At 31.2% G+C, this 22,277-nt stretch overlaps 1 protein-coding gene across 1 annotated transcript in view; it reads left to right on the top strand.

Annotated features, from left to right (window-relative positions):
• The window catches only part of LOC122716783, a 102,964-nt gene that overhangs the window by 57,837 nt on the left and 22,850 nt on the right, over positions 1-22,277 (top strand). The window contains exon 2 of the mRNA XM_043940164.1: positions 2,868-3,027. The gene's annotated coding sequence lies outside the window, so the exon portion shown is untranslated. The remainder of the gene's footprint in view (positions 1-2,867; positions 3,028-22,277) is intronic.

The raw sequence follows: 22,277 nt of genomic DNA on the forward strand, positions 1-22,277 counted from the left end.
GATATTAATATGATTATTTTTTTTCTTAAATTATAAAGATTTATTATAAGATCAATTATTTCAAACGATAAGAATATTATAAATCTTATAAATATTTCTTCAAACTTAAAAAAAAATTATTTTTAATAGTATATTAATAACATTTACTGGAAATATTTTATCTCTATACTGTTACTTATTATATTATTATTATAATATCTTACATAATTATATTGGTATTTATAACTGTTTTAAAGAAAAACAATCTTTGTTTGAATGTTTTCTAATTTTGCGCATTCTTATTCGTATTGTGAATATTTCATCTTCTATATCATTTTTGTTTTTGTAAAATATTTTTCAAACATCAATTTTCGTTGAAACTCCATCGATAATTATCTGTGGCTTTTAAATCATCAAATGCTCACTATCGAGATAAACATTTCAATTTTAAGAAGACGTTAATTCAATCGTAACGGTGACGTCGTCGGCATGATTTTACTTTTATTCCATCTAAAATTCATGTCTCCCTCCGACACGGTTGCTGCGCTCGACCGCAGCGCAAAGAGGTTGAGACAGTGCGTTAAATATTGAACAAGCTCGACGCCGTGCGATTTTCAGAGGTTATATCGATCATAAACACCACTTGCGACCACGGTCACTCTGTTTACAAAATCGAGTGGGGGAAACGAGGTCCAATCGCGCATATGGTGGTCAGTCGTGACGAATCAGTGTGTGCAAGTGAACGTGCGAAGGATCGACAAGAGAAAAGAAGAAAGAAAACGAAATTTGTTTGTGCTTCTGATTAATGATAATATATAATATGATCTCGATGAATCAAGATAAATATTTTCGTGGATTCGATATCTGTATATATCTCTTTCTCTTTTTTCTTTTGTCTTTGATCGAAATAGTCATCTATATACGGTATACGAACATCAAGCTATTGGTTTCTTCAATCCATTTGAATGTTATATATCATAGACGAGATAAGTTGCTCTGACGAACAGTTTCATCCCAAATCTTGGATAGTTGGTTTCCTGCGCTTCTGTGAACCATTTTAATCAGAACCACTGATCGATGAAGATAGACACGATCGAAACTAGCTTTCAGGTAGCGGTGCGATGGTATTCTAAATGAGGATTAAATCGAACCAAGAGTGGAAGGAGGCTGTTCCTACAGAGGTTTCATAGAGGGAGCGCGTGTCGATCTAGCAAGTAGGTAGTTTATGGTGGCTCATGGCTTAACCTAGCTAAGTTGAGCATAGTAATTTTATTCGTGATTAAAATTTGTTAGTATTAGCGGTTATTATATGATAACTGGTATACTTTTCTTTTTACGGTTCTATAATAATATATTTTTGATGATTCGGAATTGTCTTAATAATAGGGAAACATAATGAGTTTTCGTGAATGTATCGAATTCATCAACATAATTTATAGTCTATTTCGTATATTTATAATTTGATACAGTTTATGATTACCATTGATTTTTGAATTTCAGGAATTGATAATTTTATTTTTATTTTATTTTCTTTGATTCTATGATATTTTATCACTGTATATTTATTTTGTAGGGAATTATTATTTGTATTATAAGGAATTGTTTTCATTTTAATCAAATGAATCCGCAGAATTTGAATTCTATTGATATTAATAAATTATCCTGGCATTTTCTAGATATAAAATCAGATCTGCTGTGTATATCCTATTTGGAAAACATATCTGCAATTTAAAGGTATTTATATTTTAATAAATAGGAATATCGGCTTCTTTATTTAATAATTAATTCTGATTTTTCGTTTTTAAATTTCCAAAATTTTTAAATTTCGTTTTTAAATCAGTAACTATAATTTTTTTTTTTTCATTATTACATCATACGTCGTTCTTTATACAAAACTTACATAGTTTCCAATTTCCATGAACTTCAGATTAAACTTTGATAAACAGAACAATCATCTGAATTCCTCGAGGTAAAGGAACTTCCGTTCTCTTGGGATGCATCGTGGCTCTCGGCCAATAATGACCCCCAATATAATGTAATTGGATGCATTCCGCCGGATATAATTCATCCTCGTTCGAATATTCGCACAATTCACGATTAATCTATAATTAATCATAATGTTTCCCAAATATTATGTTAATAGATATATATACAAATGTAACATTTAGCTTTAGTTTATAATTAAAAATGTCATAAATTGATTTCCTTAATGATTAATAAATTTGCTGAAAATTTCAAAATTAAAAATATATATTTATATGAACATACAATAGATATATATATATATCAATAAGTTTATATAGCATTTATAACCTCTTGTTGCGTTACTGTTTGTTTCATTCTATTCGAATTCTTTTTAAACAAATATGTATCTCTCTTGTCGTATATTATATTTATTTTACGTTCTATGTTCTAATCATATTATTCAACGTGAAAATTTTCGCTCATTATTATGATTTTAATATTTAATATACGGGAATCGCTTTAATGATAGAGTTAATATTTTTGAAGATAAAAAAGAGAAATATTTCGTAAAGAGTAATGAATTTATGGATATATTTTCCGTAATATTATGAAATGTATGGCATAATGCCAGTTTCAGCGAATACCAGCAAAGAAAATTTAAAAAATTTAAAAAAAAAAATAAAAAAGAAAGCGAAAAATAAACATGTAAAAATTGAGGTTAGATTCAAGTAAAACTGATTCGAGATGGCGTATAGAATAACACCACCTATGGAAAGCACAAATATGTAATATCAGTGATTAGTTGCCATGTAGAACAATTATTGTAGAATTAAACCGACCTCAAGAGAGGTTGGCTTAACGAATTACGCTATAGTCAAAACGATTATTGCCGCATTAATTTCGTTTTATGCGCCTTGTTGCAGGTCCGAGGCGGGGAATAATTCGGAACAACGACTTTCCTCACTTCCACGAAAACGGCCTCCTATTATTAGGTTACCGTTGAATACCAGACGACCGCGATAAGCAATCCTTAGGAATCAAGAAACAAGAATCCGAAGAATCCTTAGAATCCTTAGAAAACAAGTAAGTGTTATATATATATACTTATTAATATTTATATATATATCATTTTTCTCTATTTATATTTCTTATTTCCTGTTTAACCTGTTTTTTTTGTTCTTTTGTCTTTTTCGTTTATTGCGTTGTATTTTTCACTGCGCGTTTCATATCTTTGTGATTCGCTAACTTCTCTCATATTAGGTATATATTCGGCCATTATTCGACGAAAATATTCTCGATTAATTTTTTTATTTCTGTATTAGTCTGTACAAAATAATGAATGCAAGAAAAATATTTTACCGTGTTCAGGTTTATCTTTTGGATAATTATTAATACAAATTTGTCGCGTTTAAACGATCATTGGTTTACATTTTTTAAACTGATTAAATACCGCGTCATTCTTGCTTTTTTCATAGATGATCATGCCTTAAATCTATTTATTCAAATTCCTTCATAAAATATGTTAGAAGTTTATTTATCCACTATATTAGCTACATCATACGTTTCTTTTCATTCATTATGGAAACACATTCGTTAATTTTCTATCTTTCTCTACTCTCTCAGTCTCTTTGTTCTCTATCATTCTTCCGTTCTACCCTCTTTCCCTTCAATCCCTCAATCTTACCCCTAACTAACAGTGCTAAAATGCGCGAAAGCTTGCAAACTGCGTTATGACGATAATGGGCGTAGTAAATAAGCAAGTGCAGGCTAAATTATAGCTGTCTCCACCCTTCGTCCGCTACCTTTGGTTAGAATGAGAGAGAGAGAGAGAAAGAAAGGATAGCCCCTGAAACCACTTAACTTAACGAATCCTGCGGATAAAGGGTTATGCTTGAATGCACAAAGGAGAATACTCGAAAAAAATATAATTAAATGCTTTATTCATAACTCTCTTTCATTCCGTTCTTCTTGTCCGCCCTTTTCCTTCCCTCTCTCTCTCTCTCTCTCTCTCTCTCCTTTTTCGATACCATAAAGGAAGCACGGATGATAATGAATACAAAATAATTATTCGATATACTTCAGAAACACAACAAACGGGCAATACATCAACAATAGGTGAACGAGAAATCAAATTTATTATATATATAAAGCACAACAATATTATAGTATATATAATTTGAATGATGAGGAAATATGGATGGATATACGCGAGCAATGAGAATATGTAAACAACCAATGACAATATAGAGTTAGGGAGAAAAGTCGCAGAGTGTGTACGTGTGTGTGTGTGAAAGAGATACGACGCGCGAGGATGAATATCAGAGTTAACTATTCCAGCCAGGTTTCAATCTGTCGCTTCTTCTCTGTCAGCTTACCCGTCGAAATTACGTTTTCGAGTCACTTCACGGAACGAGATTTGCCTATGCATCAAGGGAGGGAGAGAAGTTCACCCTCTATCGACGGAATTTTTGCAATACACTTTTGAATAGCCGCCACTGCTTGTGCTCGACTGAGCGCTCCGAGCTTTTCAACGGGATACACACAAACCTGGGTACACATGCACCCGGGTAAAGAGACAAATCGTGGCTTAGGGCGTGAGAAAGATGGAGTGTAAAGAGGGGAGGGAGGGGGTTGAGGTATGGTTGAGATGGAGAGGGAATGTACAGAGTGATAACTATTCTCTCTCCCTGAAACTGCGCGTTACCTTGTTGCCTGGTAGGAAGAAAAGCTATTCTGGTGCAAATTGAACGGTGCCGTGGAGTATATAATTTGCACGTAACAAATTTGTTACCATACCTTTCCCGTGACTTTAATTAACCAATTGTGCTCTCATATTAAAATCATTTAACTTTTTTTTATTGACTTTTAAAGTATAATTTTTATGTATTTTATAGCGTGTAAATTATTTTCATAATTATGCATTATAAAATTGTAATAATATATTATCAAGGAGATTATTCTGAATAATTGTTCTTACTTATAACTTAATCGATTTCTTAGCTTTTGAGATACTTGCCAAGAAAAATTCTTACTGTTACATAAAATTTTATATACATGTTCATGACAGAGAGAGAGAGAAAGAGAGAGAGAGATCATGCAAAATAAAATATGATTGAAATTATAATAATTAAAGTTGTAATAGATAAGTATAATGCTGATATTGTTATCGTTTAAGATTCATAATATATTTAATTTTAGTAAGAATTGGTCTTGAGATATTTATTTGAAAAAGCTTTTTAGCCAATTCATCTATTATATTTTATATGACAGTCGCTGTGATATATTTATATAGTTGATAAATAGCAATTATGTGATATGCATGCTGTCATGGATATATATTTCTATAATTCAGTGTACAGTAACAATTTTTTTGATAAATATCTTGAAATCATCGATTAAATTATAAGAAAACATTAAAAATATCAAGTACTGCCTCCTCTATAATTATAATTTTTTATACAAGTATTTTTTTAAATGTATTTCTTTTTTATTTCTATTTTCATTATTCATCAAATATTACTGTTTATCCACATAATTATTGTATTCAAATATATTGAGATTACATATATGATATCTCTCTTGGTTGAAATAATTGTTACAGAATCAATGTATGTATAATCTATGATTACGTATAACTTATGTACGGGATCTAACCTCGTTGTTTTCCAAGAGATCACTTCAAAATCATAGGATAATGAATGATTAACGGAATCTAGAAACTCTATTTACATTTCTCTACAACTATTTACTTTTAGTATTGTTCATCCAACTATATTCGCCGGTAGAAATTATCCCAGTTCCTTCGAGTTGAGAGAGCTTTGTGAGCAATGAAAGTGTGTATAGAAGGCGCTATAGAAGTAAGCAACGACGGTATCTTCCATTCTACTTCACTGCTACTTACGACGGATATTTTCTTACACGGCACAAAGGAGACTGGGTTATTCGTAGTGATAATTATTACCCTCTTTGCCACATATGCGCCACGTACGCCCAATGTGATACAAACGGACAAAAGGAGTGGTGTGAAAAGAAAGAAAAGAAAGGAGACAGCGTGAAAGGAAAGCAAATGAACGAGGGTTGCGGATAGCGGAAAGTGGGGGAAGGAGGAGGGGACAGATAGAGGGACATGTACTACCATCTAGTGTAGTCGCACGCGCCCTAGTATCGAACGAAAATGTCTGTGCAAGGAGCGAGAAAGAAGGATGGCAAGGAAAAGTGAGTGCAGAAGAAGAATATACGTGTAGTTGCTATATAAGTGTGAGAAAGACGAGAACATTTGGGCGAGTCTGTGCTGCCGGCGAAACTGGCACGATTCCAATGAACAGAGGGAGAAGGGAGAGGGATACACAGGTACATGTCGCGACACAAAACGAGTCCAGTCATTCTCGAAATAGGCAGTTGGAATGTCAGTTCTCGGTGGAGTGTGAGAAAAAGACAGATGGATAGAAAGAAATGGGTAAAACCATTGGGCTGGGAGAGAGGGGAGAAGTTCTACCTATCCGCACCATTCTCCTCTCTTCTGCTTCTGGATCGTTCGTAATGTTCTTGTTCCTTTCTTGATTCTTCGTTCTTTATAACACGAGGTATAGAGAAGAAAAAGAAAAGGCCACCCATGTCTAAGCCACGAGCTTGGAAGACTGTGGGCAGTCAGTCGGCACAAAGGAGAGAAGAACGACAAGCACGACAAACAGGCCACCGAGAAAGATACCATGGCATTTAATAGCTTACCTCAGAACGTTTTAGATAATGACACTGGCTGGACTTCGAAGTCGAAGTGGTGCCTTCTTTCGTTTGATTCCGACTGTGGAATAGAGTAGGGAAAGGAGATGCGTTCTCTCTCTTTCTCTCTTTTGAATTGAAAAAAAAAGGAAAGAAAAACGATTGGGAGATAATCAAAAAGGGAAACAACAAAATCGTTGACTTACTGGTGAGAAATAATAAATGGACGAGAATAAAATGGACGAAATAAAAAAAACAAAATAAAAAGTAATTGATAAATATATTTATCCTAATATTTTTATCCTAATATTTTTCTTCTTTTTTTATATTTCTATAAATATAAATAACATAAACCAATGAAATTGATTATATGTGAGAATTGTAATTGGTTCGAATATCAAATGTATTTTGTCCTTCCTTAGGATATTTTCATACATATATATGAAAAATACATTGTTTTTTTCTTTTTTATTTTCAAGAATATTTATTTCATATTTTTTTTGTCAATATATAATATCGAGATAAAAATTAGGATGTTCTTTCGAAAAGGATCTCTGGTTGATAATATTGAAATTTAAAAGGTGAAGAGAGGAGATGAATTCTAAATATCTTTGAATATTTATTAGTCTTCTAAACATTAATAAATCTGTTTATTTATAGATATTACTAAACAAAAGCATTCTCGTTATGATAGCCACATATTTATTTATTTATCATGTGCTTAATATACAAGTATGTGAAAAATATAGGAATATTCATTAAATAGAGGTTCTTGAGCTGATTTCAAGTAATATTTTCCTTTGCAAAGACTTTTGTTATGGCTTTGTTAACGAGTTATTAAAATGAAACTTTCTTTGACATATATTGCTTGGATTTGTTTGTGCTCATCGCCAGCACATAGCCAACACTACTGTTATGGCTAGATTAGACTAACGTGCTCTGTGATTGACCAATGTTTTTTGTTAATAATTAGTTAATAAAGTTTTTACAAAAAAAATATATTGCTTGAAATTATCTCAGGAATCTCTAATTAAGTTTGATATATTCTGTATGATATAGATAGATATTAACTGATGATGATATTAATTCATTCGTTATATATTTACATTTTAATATATAACGTAAAAAATAGTAAATAGAAATAATAGATAAATATGGATAAAATTCAATAGTATAGTACCAAAGAATTTTTATTAATGTAAAACGAAAATTAATTAATATTAAATAAAATTAATTTATATTTCTCTTATTTTCTTAAATTTCAGATTAATTTAGGGCCATTGGCATTTTTCTCAGAAAAAAAAACACGCAAAATTAGATATTATTATAATACTGACGATTCCATTTACAATCTCTTGTATGTCAAACATAGAAATAAAAAAAAAAAAAAAAAAAGGAAGAAAAAAAAAGAATAAAATAGCGATTTCTGGTGTCATCGTTGTTTCGTTTCCGCTAGTTTTTCTACACGCGTTTGTGAACTGACCAACCAAGCTAGAAAACTCGGTGAAGTGGGAACATGGTGTTTAAATAAAACGAGAAAAAAAAACATCGGGAGAAATGTTTTTCGCATTCGTTTAAATTGAAGCGCGATGGAGCCTAGCTGAATAGTGGAAAGCGCTAAAAACGTTTAAATTCACGGTAGTGGTTGGCAAACTTGTATCTCGCGTTCTTCTTCTTTTCCTGAATTAAAGTCTTTTTCAACGTACTGTATTTTTTGTTTCATACAAATTTTTCATGCCAACTGCTAATTTCCTTCTTTTATTCTTATATATATACAACAGTTATATTGACATTGCAAAGAAAACAAGTAACGACATCTAACTGTGAAATATAGATACACATAAATCCTTCAAATTTCTTATAAGATTCGAATGACACGTGACAAAATTATAATTGAATAATAATAATGAATTATATAAATAATTGAAATTCGAATGATAAATTTCTTATAAATGAAACATAACTTTTATTTATAAATTATAAAAATTATCTATTCTAATTCTAATTAATTATAGATACTTATATTTGATTGGATTATTTTATTTTACTTCGGTAGATATAAGTTAAATTTACGATATTTTCATATTCATTTATAACTTTTAATTTTATTCACTTAAAACTTTTTCTCTCTCTCGTGTTAAACTTATAATAGAATTTGAAAAATATTATTGCAATCACGGATAACCTCAAATATCGTGGACACGCATAACTTCAGCTCACCTACGATATTAAGTAACTCGCTTTTAAGTGAGAAAAACTTTGTGATACAGTGGTGATTTGCACTTTATCGACAACCGACAGAGAACACTACATAATTTGCGGTTCGCCAATGTACGATAAAAAAAACTCATACCGCGTAATTCGCAATTTGTCATGAACTGAAAAACGTATTACAGTACGTGATCGTAGATTTCATTAGGAGTGAATAAACGACTTACAAAATCACATAGTATCATGTTGGTCTCGATTTGCTTAAATTCTAAACACCAAATATTTATCGTAAAAAAAATATATTTTATTCTGATATTAGTATATATGTATATATATACACAACTTTTTGTTCAATTTCGATTGCAATATTCAATGCAAAATTTTTTATAAATCAAATCATTTTTAATTTTTAAGTACTTGCATTTGATAAATATAATTATCAAATATATTTAGTATATTATTTTTTATATGTTAGAGTCAGTCACAGAAATCATTATATTATCATTTAATTATCAAAAATTTTCTTAGTTAGTGGAAATTTTATTTTTAATGAAACTTTATATAAGTAGAACATAATGAATTATATACATATATATATAAATATAACAAAAAATATAAATTTTTTTCTATATAATAATAATAATGCATAAAAATTAAACTGTTCACACTGTTATAGTATTACATATTATTTCTATTGATAGAAAAGAACTGACATGGAATTATTAGCATGGTAGATAAATATTGACATTGAAAAAAGTATAAATTGTTTAATCGGTTATTTTCTCTTTCTTTTATTCTTTTTTATCCTTTTCTCATTCCATATGATATACAATATATATATATATATATATATATATATATTTATTTATATCACTAGTTCTTCGTGTCATTATGCGAATATATTATCCATTTATCGTGGCACACCACGCAAGCGAAATGCATGTAACACGTAATCGACGCAGATTATAACGTGACCTGTTATAATCCAATCCGAGAATATGTTAATGGAGAGGAATCATCTTTCCCCATTAGCTTTAATCCATGTATATCCTTAACCATTAAGGAAATTGTGCAATAAAAAAAAGGGGAGGGAGAGGAAAATTTTTTCCCATGCTTTTCTAACAACCCTTTACATAGCATAGAATCGTTCTGTTCGTACTCTTCGTCACGTATTCTGTTCTTTCTTTTTGTTTCTCGTTTCGTTTTTGTGACTCTTCATTATTTCAGATAATCGCCACATAATTAGTCAAAGAGTCCAATTTCATCTTCAATGTATAGGTTCCATTTAGATTTTTTTCATAAAAAAAATTACCTAGGAAATGTGTTCGATATAATAAAAATTTCTCGTTTCGATTCGTTTCGAGTTACATCTATATTACGTTACATTTGAAAAATTGAAATACTGTTAATACATATATGTTTTAATATATATCTTCAATATAATATGAATTTCATGATATATAATCCTCATAAATGTATTAATAAAATCTTCGATGTTATTTTATTTTTATATATGCATAATAAAGTTTCGATACTTTTATTCGATTGGTTGATAGGTTTTAAAAATTAAATTACTATTATTCGAAAAAATTTCATTTTCACTTTCACGTGTCGTTTATAAATTCTAGTATTGATATTTTAATACGTACATAGTACATTTTTTCTCTTCTTCTTCGTTTTAACAATTATTATGTTGCTACTTTTGGCAACAGACTTTCATCGTATAATTCGAGAGAGTTGCAAATTCCATTTCGATATTATCAATATGTGAAAGCATTCTATGCATTCAAAAGAGTGCGTCTCGCATACATAAACTTTGTAGATGTTCAAATAGATTTCTGTTGTGCCATACTTATAGCAAAAAACGATATTCTTGAGTGTATGTGTATCTATATTATGTATGAGTAACTTGAGTCATTAATTCAACTCGCGCGTACCAAATGATGCGATTATTGTTGGAGTTTTTTCCAATAATATTCCCCAAAGAAATTCTCCTTTAATATAACGCAACGTGAATTGAAATTTTTATCGAGGAATGCTAATGTTTCTACGATATAATACTTTATGAAATTTAGAATTTATGAAATCGAATAAATCTGCAATTTTAAAATTGAAATATAATTATTTTAAATCAGAAGTATATTTTTATTCTCCATTATATACATCTGATTGAATTAATTTATTGATTTTATCGTGATTTTTTCGAATATACAGTTCCATTTAATTTGATTATTTTAGAGTTCGATCGTAAGTAGAACAGTTTGAAATTGTTGCGACAATAGTAGGAGAGAGACTCAGTGAAGTGTACTACTGATGACTAATTCTTTTTTTTTTTTTTTTTTTCGTGTCGTTTCATACTTACGATATACGTGTATATTTTTCTTGTTTGAGTTTACGATTTCTCTCAATGATTTCTAGCCGTGGATTTGATCGGTAACAAGATTTAAGAGCGAAGTACCAAACACATAAAGCAAACTTTGAAATACGAGCGTTTATCTATCTTTTGACATATACCGGTGCCAACGGGATTTCTGAGATTAACTTCGAATCTGGCTTATGTATTTTCTGTTTTCCGCTGATCAATGTGTACAATACTACATACGTACTACTTATGTCGAAAATTATTGAAAGCTAAACGCTTTACGCTTTGAAAATACGATTCGACAGATGGCGACACTTCTTCTTGAATAAATAGGTACCCGCATGAATGAAACATTTCAAATTTCATAATGGTTAAAGTTCTTCATTACTCCTTGAAATTGCATAAAATATAAATTTCCGTATTAATTTTCGCCTTAGAATTAATATTCCATGATAATAAACTTTCCAACTAGCCCCTTTCTTAAACAGTATTTTAATTTTCAATTTAAAGCAGAATATTCTTAAGGTTTATTAAGGAAATAGTGTTGAAATCCGAGTATCTATGTATTTTTTTTTTTTCTTTTTACGATGTTATTTATTTTGGACAAATAAAAAATCAAATTTTGGAGATCGGTTCCAGTTAGAGGCCGAAACAAAAACAAATATTAATCGATTAAGGCTTGTTTATTGAGTTATAAATAATTTTAGTTTGCGTTAGATGAAGCGAGATGAGAATACAGTGTAACAGTAATGTAAGAGACAGAGTAGTTTCATTCTATTTCCGTCTTGCTTCGTCTACCGCAAAATTCAATTGTTTATAAATAAGCCTTGTTATTAAATAAGTCTTAATATATTTCTATACTAACCTTTATATTTGTTTTGATCTCTAGAATCGATCTTCCAAAAGATATTCCCACGAAACATTTTTAGAATATATTTAAAAAAAAAACGAATGAATATTTTCAATCTTTTTAAAAGAACGTAAGAATATCATATGAAAATTTCAAAACTGGAATGATATTTAAAAACTTTATTAGTAAAAAGTACAAAAAAAAATAGTTATTTCTATAGTATCGATTTAAAAAAAATTGCAATTTTTTAATTATATTATTATTATTTCAACAATGATGAGTGATACACATATTTAACTATTATTTGAAGAGATTGGATAGACTTTAGATCTTAATTAATTAGTCATAGACTTAGTCATATTTTTTTATGGGTAATAAGATAGTACATTTATTCGTATAGTAGTTAGAAATATACAACATTGATGATTCAATTCGATTAATCATCTAATAATATTTCCAATCTATAAATTTCTTCGTCAATGTTTATAATTTTTTCTGATATTATCAATAATATTATTCCACTTATCAAAGCCATATCAAGTATAATTGTTTCGTGTTTCATTTCGAAAAAATAAATATTTTCATCATGAATATATAACGTTTGTAGTTTAGAATGCGTAGAATGGTAACGCGTGCGAGAACGTTTAGCCACAAGCATAAGTGTTTGCTCATTGAACCACATTGCTAAGCTACGATTGAGTACCTCTTTAATGAGCTTACACTCGTGAGCATCATATATATGTACAATGGATCATTGTAATTACTGTTATACCCACAGTATAACAGATTCTTACCCACAAGTAGCGTTTCGTTTATATAATTACTTCGATATACATTCATGTTTTATAATGGTTTAAATTTCTTTCTTTCTTTCTTTCTTTCTTTCTTTCTTTTTTTTTTGTCCCCTTGTCGTTTAATTTTATTCTCTAACCTTTTCATTGATTAACCTTTTTATTCTATAACGAGTTTTTCTTTCTTTTTCTTTATATCGTTTTTTACGAATTTTTTTTATCGCATTGATGAGATAAGACTCGAAAATATATGCGTGTTTACAAGATTTACGTCATTTTTCATATATTAATAATTGTAACTTTTTAATAAAACATTTATCATATGAAATAATTTTACTCTCAATGAAGTTTAAATGAAAAAAAACTCTGTAAAAACTTTAACTTTTTAGTCGTGATTAGTTATATAATAATAAAGATTGAACACATTTAAAAAAAAAATCTCGAAATGTACGACAATATTGATTAAGATAGGACAAAAGTTGGAAGGCTATTTTAAGCGTGCATCTCATTTTTTTTTTTTTTTCACATTTCGGTTTATTAATTGCTGGTCTTACACGACATTACCATCTGACGTACTGAATAATTTGAGGAGGGAACAGAACGATTTTTTCGTACGGTGGATCGTGACGAAGCTAATGAAAATAGCATCCTACAGAGACAATAGCGCGTGACGATCTTTTAAGGTCAATGTACGGAAGAATTTTAAAAAATCGCTTAAACATCGATAGAGCCGTTCTTCCTCCTATTGTCTTTTTTTTTTTCACACTTTGCTTTTTTTTTTTTTATTATTATTATTATTATTTCACTTACCATACTTATTGGACAAAAAGCGTTAATGAGTTTCGGCTTTTACGAGTATACATTTATCCGTTGCCATTTTATGATGATTAATTACCACTCCAATTACGTGGAATATTTATAAATTTTGCGCACACAAAACATTTTAACGAACGATAAATTGCCGCAACGAATAACGTAATCGATGTCTATCGTCCTTTTCCTTATCGCATTTATTATTCGCAGAGGATTACTATAATTTCGAAATTAAAAAAAAAAAAAATAATAATGATAATGATAAAAACAAAAATTCCATGAAAATTTTTATTTTTATATTACAATAGAATATACTAGTTTTATTTTCATAAAACTAGTTGTATTTAAAAAAAATATTTTCGAGTTTTTTTCGAAATACATACATACAATTCGATATTTCTGAGTCGTAAAAAATAAGCACAAGAAAAAAGGAGAACGTGAAATATCTCGAAAATATGATTATTGGTTCCCGGTAGATTAGAGCGAGAAAAAAGAAAGAAGAAAAAAAATCAGAAGACCCGCCTAATACCGACATAAGAGCCTGGAAAGTTTGAAATTGTGGTGAGATTGTATGTGTGGACTCGAAGTATTTTGTCTCTCTCTCTCTCTCTCTTTCTCTCTCGAGCGTCGGCGGGTTGAGAGTGCAAAACTGTATACAAGATGAAGCGGCGCCGCTTTGTTGCGATACCTTTACCGTGCTCCTACAATTAGACCAGCCCTCATACTCATTTTGGCATTCTCCTATGCGCGAGTCTCGGTATTCTTGCAGGAAGATGAAAGGGCGAAAGGAAAGAAGGCACGGTCCGTGAGAGCTGGAAGAAAACGATGAGAAACGATTCCGAGAAAAAGACAGACGTGTCTGTGACTGAAAGCATATCGTTTCACCGCAATCATGCGATATGTGTGTATATATATACATACACTGACGTTACATAACCTTAAATATTTTTCATACATCGTGGCGATTTGATCAATGGTCGAATCAGTTATTCTCTTCTTTTCCTGTTGTTTCGTAGTTTTTTAAGATCTGTAAAAGATGAAACATTAAATAATATTGTTGGATAGAGATAGAGGTTATTTTGGAATATTTACTTTTAATTTCTATTTCATGTCTTAAAAAATATTTAAGTATAAATGGGGACTTAAATTTACAAATAAAATAATTTATTCGTAAATTATTAATTCATTAATAACTAAAACAAAAAAATTTTCTTATGATATTATATTAAAATGTTATATCAATAATCAGTTGGATTTATTACGGAACGAAATACAATTGTTACAACAATTTACATGGTATTGCAAACAATGTCAGTCAATGGTTGGGTCGTTCAAACATTTCTGCATGGTGGTCGTTGTATATATTTGTCTGTTGGTTTGATCGAAGGTGCACAAACAATAAATTAACCATAAATTACCTCCTTTTCGTAACGACAGATAAAAAACGTTGACCCATACACACGCCTGTGTGCGCAATTCTCTATTGCGCATCATATCCCCCACCTCTTTCCCCAATAACTCCTAGCAGGAGGACCGAAATGAATATTATGGGAAACTATTTGTATAAACGCGGCACGTACACGTGAAAACGCGAATATTGTTTTCAGAAAATAAAATAGAACGGGTTTCGGTATATTCGTAACTAAATAAAAGTAGTTATGGTTGCGCAAGCGTGACCTCGATGCATCGGCATATACGTTGCAAATTTAATTGAAACATCACAAAAGCTCGTGAATTCTGTTCAGTTTCGCGGCGGATAATTAAAAACCGTGTTATGTAGCGGTTGTGATATTCATAAGCGTTGTTCCGACCACAGATACACGCGGATCTAAAGAACGTTCACAAATGAGACATTCTCATGGAAATGGTTCGTGGAGAAGACAAGTTAAATGAACTTAAGCGAATCGAAGATTTCAAAGTTGCGATACTAATTTGTCATTGAAACACGTCTCGAAATGATTTTGCAAAATTTTCCTTCATTCTCCAGAAATTGTTCAACCATGAATCACTACTATACCTGAAGGAAAATATATATGTATATATATATATATATATCCATATTTCGGCAGACGTCGTTTTACACGTTGGTTCGTATTATTCGTTCAAACGCGAAACAGTCTGGAATAGTTCCGCTCAAACAAGGACATTTAGCATTTATATTACCTCGTGGAATATTGGATACTATTTCTCCGGGAAAAGCTTTCTTTCGTATTCTCATAGAAAAATATCAGATGTTTATTTTACACATTGAGAGGTATAGACTTGGGGCTCATTTAAAGAAATGTAAATAAGAATATTACTTGCAAAAGAAACGGTAACAGATATGAGGGATATCCAGTAACAAAAAATTGAAATATCGTCGAATATCGATTCTCAAGTTTCCTAATATTATTTATATCACGATTTTATTAATTAATCAGCTTGATCTTAATATGACATGATAGATATATACTTATCATACATGCTGTTTGTAATAAATTTAAAATATTTTAAAAATAACAGAGCGGTGGAACATTCGTGACAAAATGGCGCATTTTATACATATAAATAATCATATGTTGGATGAAATAAATCAACTTATACGATTTCTTCTTCGGTTATAGAATAATCAGAAAAGAAAATTAAAATCTTTTTTATCTTTGAAATTTCACGAGTTTCCAATGACTGTGATTGATTCTTTATCGAATCTATTTAATTTCTAGCATATAATTCATTTATAAAAAGCAGTATATTTGCTCTAAAAAAAGTTAACGATTTCTTTTATTGATAGAGATCGTTCCTGCTGAACGAGAAGTATCATTTTTGATTGTTGTTATAATTGGAACAAGTCATTTTATTGTTCGATAAAAAAAAAAAACAAAACAAAACCACCCAAGAGAACAACTTGATATATCCGATTCGATACGTTTCTATCTTCCACTCGATCGAGCATACATCATATGTAAATCCTGGAATAATAATTCTAACACAAGCCAATTACTTCTAACGCGTAACACGAAACGTTTACCGATCGTTATCACATGACAATTTATTTATGTGACTCGAGCATTCAACCGTACAAATAGTACGTGCATGAATACATAGTAATTACAACATTGTACATCTCTTTCAAACGCACACGTCTGAATATTCGAGAAATCTTTAAATTTCATTTTGTTTATCAATAACGTGAATAACGTGAAAATCTCGGTGGATCACTCGAAGCTGGAATTGAAAATTTTTCTTTATTAAAGGAAGTTTCGCCTCTCTTCTTCTTGTATCGGAAAAATTCCGGGGACGATCGAAGCCAAAGGCTTCGAAAAATGAAAATTTCTCCTCGATGAAAGGATTTAATAAAGAAAGTTGGTAAAAATCTTTCGTGGTTTCGGTGCTTTTTGTGTCGCGTGGTTAAGATGGCGCGAAGGCGAACTTAGGTGTTTGTCGACGGGAGGAAGGGAGGGGGGAAGGGAGAGTCCAGGGCGCGTCGTCATAGAAGAAATTCCAATAGCGAAGCCCAACGCCGGCTGGTTAGAATAAAGACTCGCATTAACTTCCTGAACTCGGGGAGTATCTCCGGCTTAATGAAATTCTCCGTCTGCTAGGAAGACTTCGGGAACAACTTCGCGTCTTTATCGTGAAAACGGCCGAGGAAAGCTGCCAACTCCATTTAGGGGCCGCTATCATTGCGCAGTCCAGATATGCCGGCAAGTCGTTACGCCCGAAGCAGCAAGCATTACTACACAAGTAAAGAGGCGTGTTTGCGATCTTCGCGATGTGGCCGCGATCTATCTTGCCCCGGGTGTTTGTATAAAGGTAACTTAACGATAAATATATGCGCGTGAAGAAGCAAAGCGATATAGAGTACTGATGCAAAAAAAAAAAAAAAAAAAAAGATAGCGAAGCGAAATTAGAGATTCAAATTGTTGCTCGAATAAAATTGCATTCATTTTATAATATTTATTGTGTGTAAAAGGGATTCGAGTTTGTCAATTATTTGAAGAAGAGAATTTGAGAATTTCGTAGAGTATGACAGTTAATGGAAAACGAAAGATTAAGGTATTTATGATTTATTATTTCGATGTGAAGCTAATGAAACTCGATATTGATCCTTATTGATTATTTTGGATACGTATCGATGACTTCATCACGATGAAAATCACCTTCTCGGAAAAACATTTAAATTCAATCGTGGTTCGGTGCTAAAAGGAACAGTTAAGAGGCTTCCTCCAATAATCGGAATGAGTTTTGAGCATGCGCACGAGCATTCCGAGCATTCGCGTCATTGGTGATTCGCGTATAAACACGCTGCTTTATTGGTCGCATTTCGTTCGACAATTGGAGAAGATAATTAGAATAATTACCGAGATAACGAATTTTTTTTATTATAACAAAGAAAAGGATTGTAATCCGATTAAATTGGAAATATGTAAAGTAGCGTCATTAACATTCATGGAAATTGCGATTTGCAGAGCAATGAACGTTATAGACATTTTACAGCTGCTTTAATACATTTCTAACCTATTCTCGATTTTACACTCGCGCAGAGAGAAGATAAATACTAAAAAGCATTCCGTTGGTAACGTTCAAAGGGAAACAAATCGTTCGCAAGTGAGAAGTTCAACAGGTTGAGAAATATATATCTTAGATCTTAGACTAATAATCAAAAATTGATTATGAGAGAAAAAAAGTTTTTTCCTGCCTTCCCTTTGATTCTCTCTATCCTTTTCATTTCATTTTTCTTTTTCATGTCTTTTTAACTCTTTATCTCTTTTTAAATATACATACTTTTTTCTCCGTCATAATCTCTTTTCATCTTCTTCTTTTTTTTCTTTTCCCTTTATTCTGATCTCATCGTTTACATTTTTTCCTATAATATCTATATGATTATTCGAATATTTTTTTTTTTTTTTCCGATACGGTATATATTGCGGTTATACTCTTTCTACTTTTTGTTCTTTTCTGTGTATATATTTACATATATTTATTTATTTAATTTTTTTTTCTTATTTCACTAATTTTAATTTTGTTTCAACATCTTTCAATCTATGTCACATTTTCAAGCCTCTATACATCTTCTTTTACACCGATCCTTTCACAACCGTAACCCTTAACGAATTCGAACAGTTGGGCACCCTAGAAGTGCCCCCTACTGAGGGTATTGCGCCATCCCCTTACGAGTAGCACTCGTAACATCTCGCTAATACCTATTATATTAAACTCTCATTGCAAAGGGGGCTCATTGTAAAGGCTTTTGTAAAGTGCAAACGTACAAAGCCAATTTGAAACGGTGCTTTAATCAAAAGTTGTCATAGTAACCGGTGACTCGGTGGTACGCGCGCAGCCGATTAAAGCGAAACGATTGGAAGAAAATATTTGCATCCCTGTGGTGATTTACATGGACCAATTAAACGATCTGATACATAGATTCAAGCAAGGAAGGGACGGGAGCACAATTCCTCATTCATTACATTTTAATGTAATTTTTTAATGCTTTGAAAATATATCCACGACCACTTTCCTCGACTAAATATTTATCCTCCTTTCATCGGGTCATGTTTTTCCACACCCTATCGTGTTTTTGTTCACACGATATTCTTTAATATCGCCGCCATTGAAAACTACGATTATAATTTTTCAATGGTAATTAAGACCGTTTTCATTTTTATGATTATAATTACACAATTATAATTAACTTAATTCCAATTATCATAAATAAATAAATAATTTAAACAAATGAAACGATAAAAATAAACGAAAGAAACAGTGACAAAATTTCAAGCATTCGTAAAAAAAAAAAAAAAAAAAAAAAAGAAAGAACACGATCTTCGAACAAAATGTATAGTGAAACTTTTAGCATAATCGTCCCTTCGTGGAATCAGCCGAAACTCCCCCATTAAAATTCAGTTACCAACCTCGGCATCGGGAACGATCGCCGATAACGCTCACATTATTCCCTAGAAAAGGTCCTAGATTTTTATCTAGGGAGCGTGCAAGCGGCGCAAGAACAATATCATCAAAAGCAAATTCATAGCTCGTGGGAAAGGAATGCGCGGATACCTGGAAGAGGGGGAAGAAATCCATCGTTGGTTGGTGGAGAAATAGGGAAATGAAAGGGAATACGAAAGAGAGATAAAAGGAAGGCGCGAAGGGGGAGGACGAGGAAGAGGAGTGGAGAAAGTGGAAGGAAGCGGAGTGGGGGAAGAAGAAGAAGAAGAGGAGGAGGAGGAGATATATAGTGTGTGGCGTAGCATCGTAGCAACAATCGATTGCAAGGTATATACAGTCGTGCGGCTTCAGGTTGAACATCGAAGGAGTAACTCGTAGGAAAAGCGCATATATCCGAGGGTACACGTTCATAGGAGTAGTCAACGGGGTTAATAAAACCTGTCTGCGCTCTCTGTATGCACTGTAGATATAAAGTAAACGTAGCCTATCCCTACAAGTTGCGTATCGGCAGCTTTCTCTCTTGCTTCCATCCCCCCTATCCTCTCCTCCATCTCCACTCTTCTTTCGTTACTACGTTTTCTCATTTTCTCGAAATTGTTTCTCTCTGTTTATCTTTCCCTATTTACTCTTCTTTTTCATCTATAACGTTTTTTTTTTTTTTCTCTCGATGTTTTATTTACTTATACACGATTGGACCTTGTTCCACTCGTTCGATCATTTGTTCTCCTCGTTTCCTGTGAAAATGTTTTTCCCTCTAAATTATTAATTATTTTGTGTTTTATTAATACGTAATATAAATATTTATTATATTTTCTTTGCTTATCTTCGATTTTTGAAAATTTTATCTATAATAAATATAAAATATAAGTAAAATGAATGGAAATTTCATTCGAATGATGAGTGAATTTATCAAGATCCGGAAAAGATATGCTATAATATAAAATTAGAACCCGATGGTTGAAACTACGAATGTTGTAACGGATGTCGTCGTCCATAGTAACTTAATATTGGAATACATAGAAGGACAACTTATATACGTTCGTCGAATTTTACGTTCGTGATGACGGAAAATACTAGACGTATATTGAACTATTGGCATAGAAGATATTGCATTTTACGTGTTCTTATTCACAATCTGGTCACGTCGAATTGACGTCCCTTTCTAACGAATTTGAATCCTTTTATTACTGGAAGTAAAAAATGTTGATAAAAATAACTGTAATATAAAAAAATATACTAACTAATTAGCAATAAAAATTTTGCAAAAATTTCTTATTTAAAGAAATAAAGAATCGAATAAAAATTTCTCAAAGAATGATCGGAATAAACGAAAATATAATTAAATAAATTATTCTTTCGAAATATTTTTTTTCTCAATATTGTAATAGCACGGAATATAATAAAAGAAAAATGCTTAAATTTCAAAATAAGATATGTAATCTCATTTTTAATAGGATTCTGTGTTCCAATAATCCTCTAAACATTAGACTAAACTAAAAAAATTATATAATAATTCTGCAATAATTATAAAAATATTACGATAAATATTTACAAAAAGGTACATCTTTTAATCTCGATATATTTTATATTATATAAAATATCAGCATCAAATAGTGTGATGGGATGATTGTTTATTGAAAAGTTATCAATCTAATCCAATTAATAATTCATTTAAATCTAATATAAATCTTAAATCAAAAATTAAACAGATTTATGTTGATTTTAAGTTCGCAATTTCAGCTCAAACCAAAATTAAATAAAAACTCATTTAACTGTTGGCTGATTTAATAGTTTGCATTAGGTTTGAACTAGTTTTCTTAATCTGGCTGCTGTGAAGGCGGTCGGCCATTAATTGTCTGTAATAATGAACCTGATTAAAATTAACTTAACCTAAAAGAAATGTTTCGCAACTCAGAGCGATGATTTTCAAAAAATCATCAACATAAAAGAATAATATCTTTTTATAAATAATTCAACAACATTACTTTGCAATTATCCTAACCTCAAAAATGCTAGTTAACGATATTAACACGCATTAACACGTATTTAATCTGTTCTTTCGTTTCATATTTTTATATTCCTCATATTTTTCTTTCGTTCTTTGTCGACAATTCAAACTTCCTCGAGGAGCTCGATTTACGAATATCAAAAATCAATAAAGGAAGTATAGATCGGGAACTTGCAACTTCCAGTGTTCAATCGCCGAAGATTTGATACCTTGGACGCGTTCGATAAGAAAAATATCGACTTACATTAAACAGCCATAAATTATCTTATCGACTGGGACTCGATTATAGATGAATACAGATTGGCACGATCGATATAATTAATAATTTCTCATGGATCATAAGGATATCTCGAAAACCTGTTATTTATGAGCAAAGAAAATCACTAGACGTATCGTAGCGCTGAGATTTTAATTAGGACATCTTTTGGAGGATGAATCCCCCTTTAATATATAAGACTTATATTGTTGCAAAATATTGTTTAACGACGAAATGCAATAAACGAAATGTCGTATCCCGAACGACAGTGCTGCCACCTGTGTATCGATAACGTCAGTTTGCTATAACTATTGTTCATTAAGCGCGGTTTGATTTTATTACCGTTCGATCGATCTGTAATAAGTTAACACGGTCAACAGTACGTGCCATGACGACAA

The sequence above is a fragment of the Apis laboriosa genome, unplaced genomic scaffold (assembly GCF_014066325.1).
Source record: "Apis laboriosa isolate Shangri-la unplaced genomic scaffold, ASM1406632v1 scaffold49_cov149, whole genome shotgun sequence".
NCBI lineage: Eukaryota > Metazoa > Arthropoda > Insecta > Hymenoptera > Apidae > Apis > Apis laboriosa.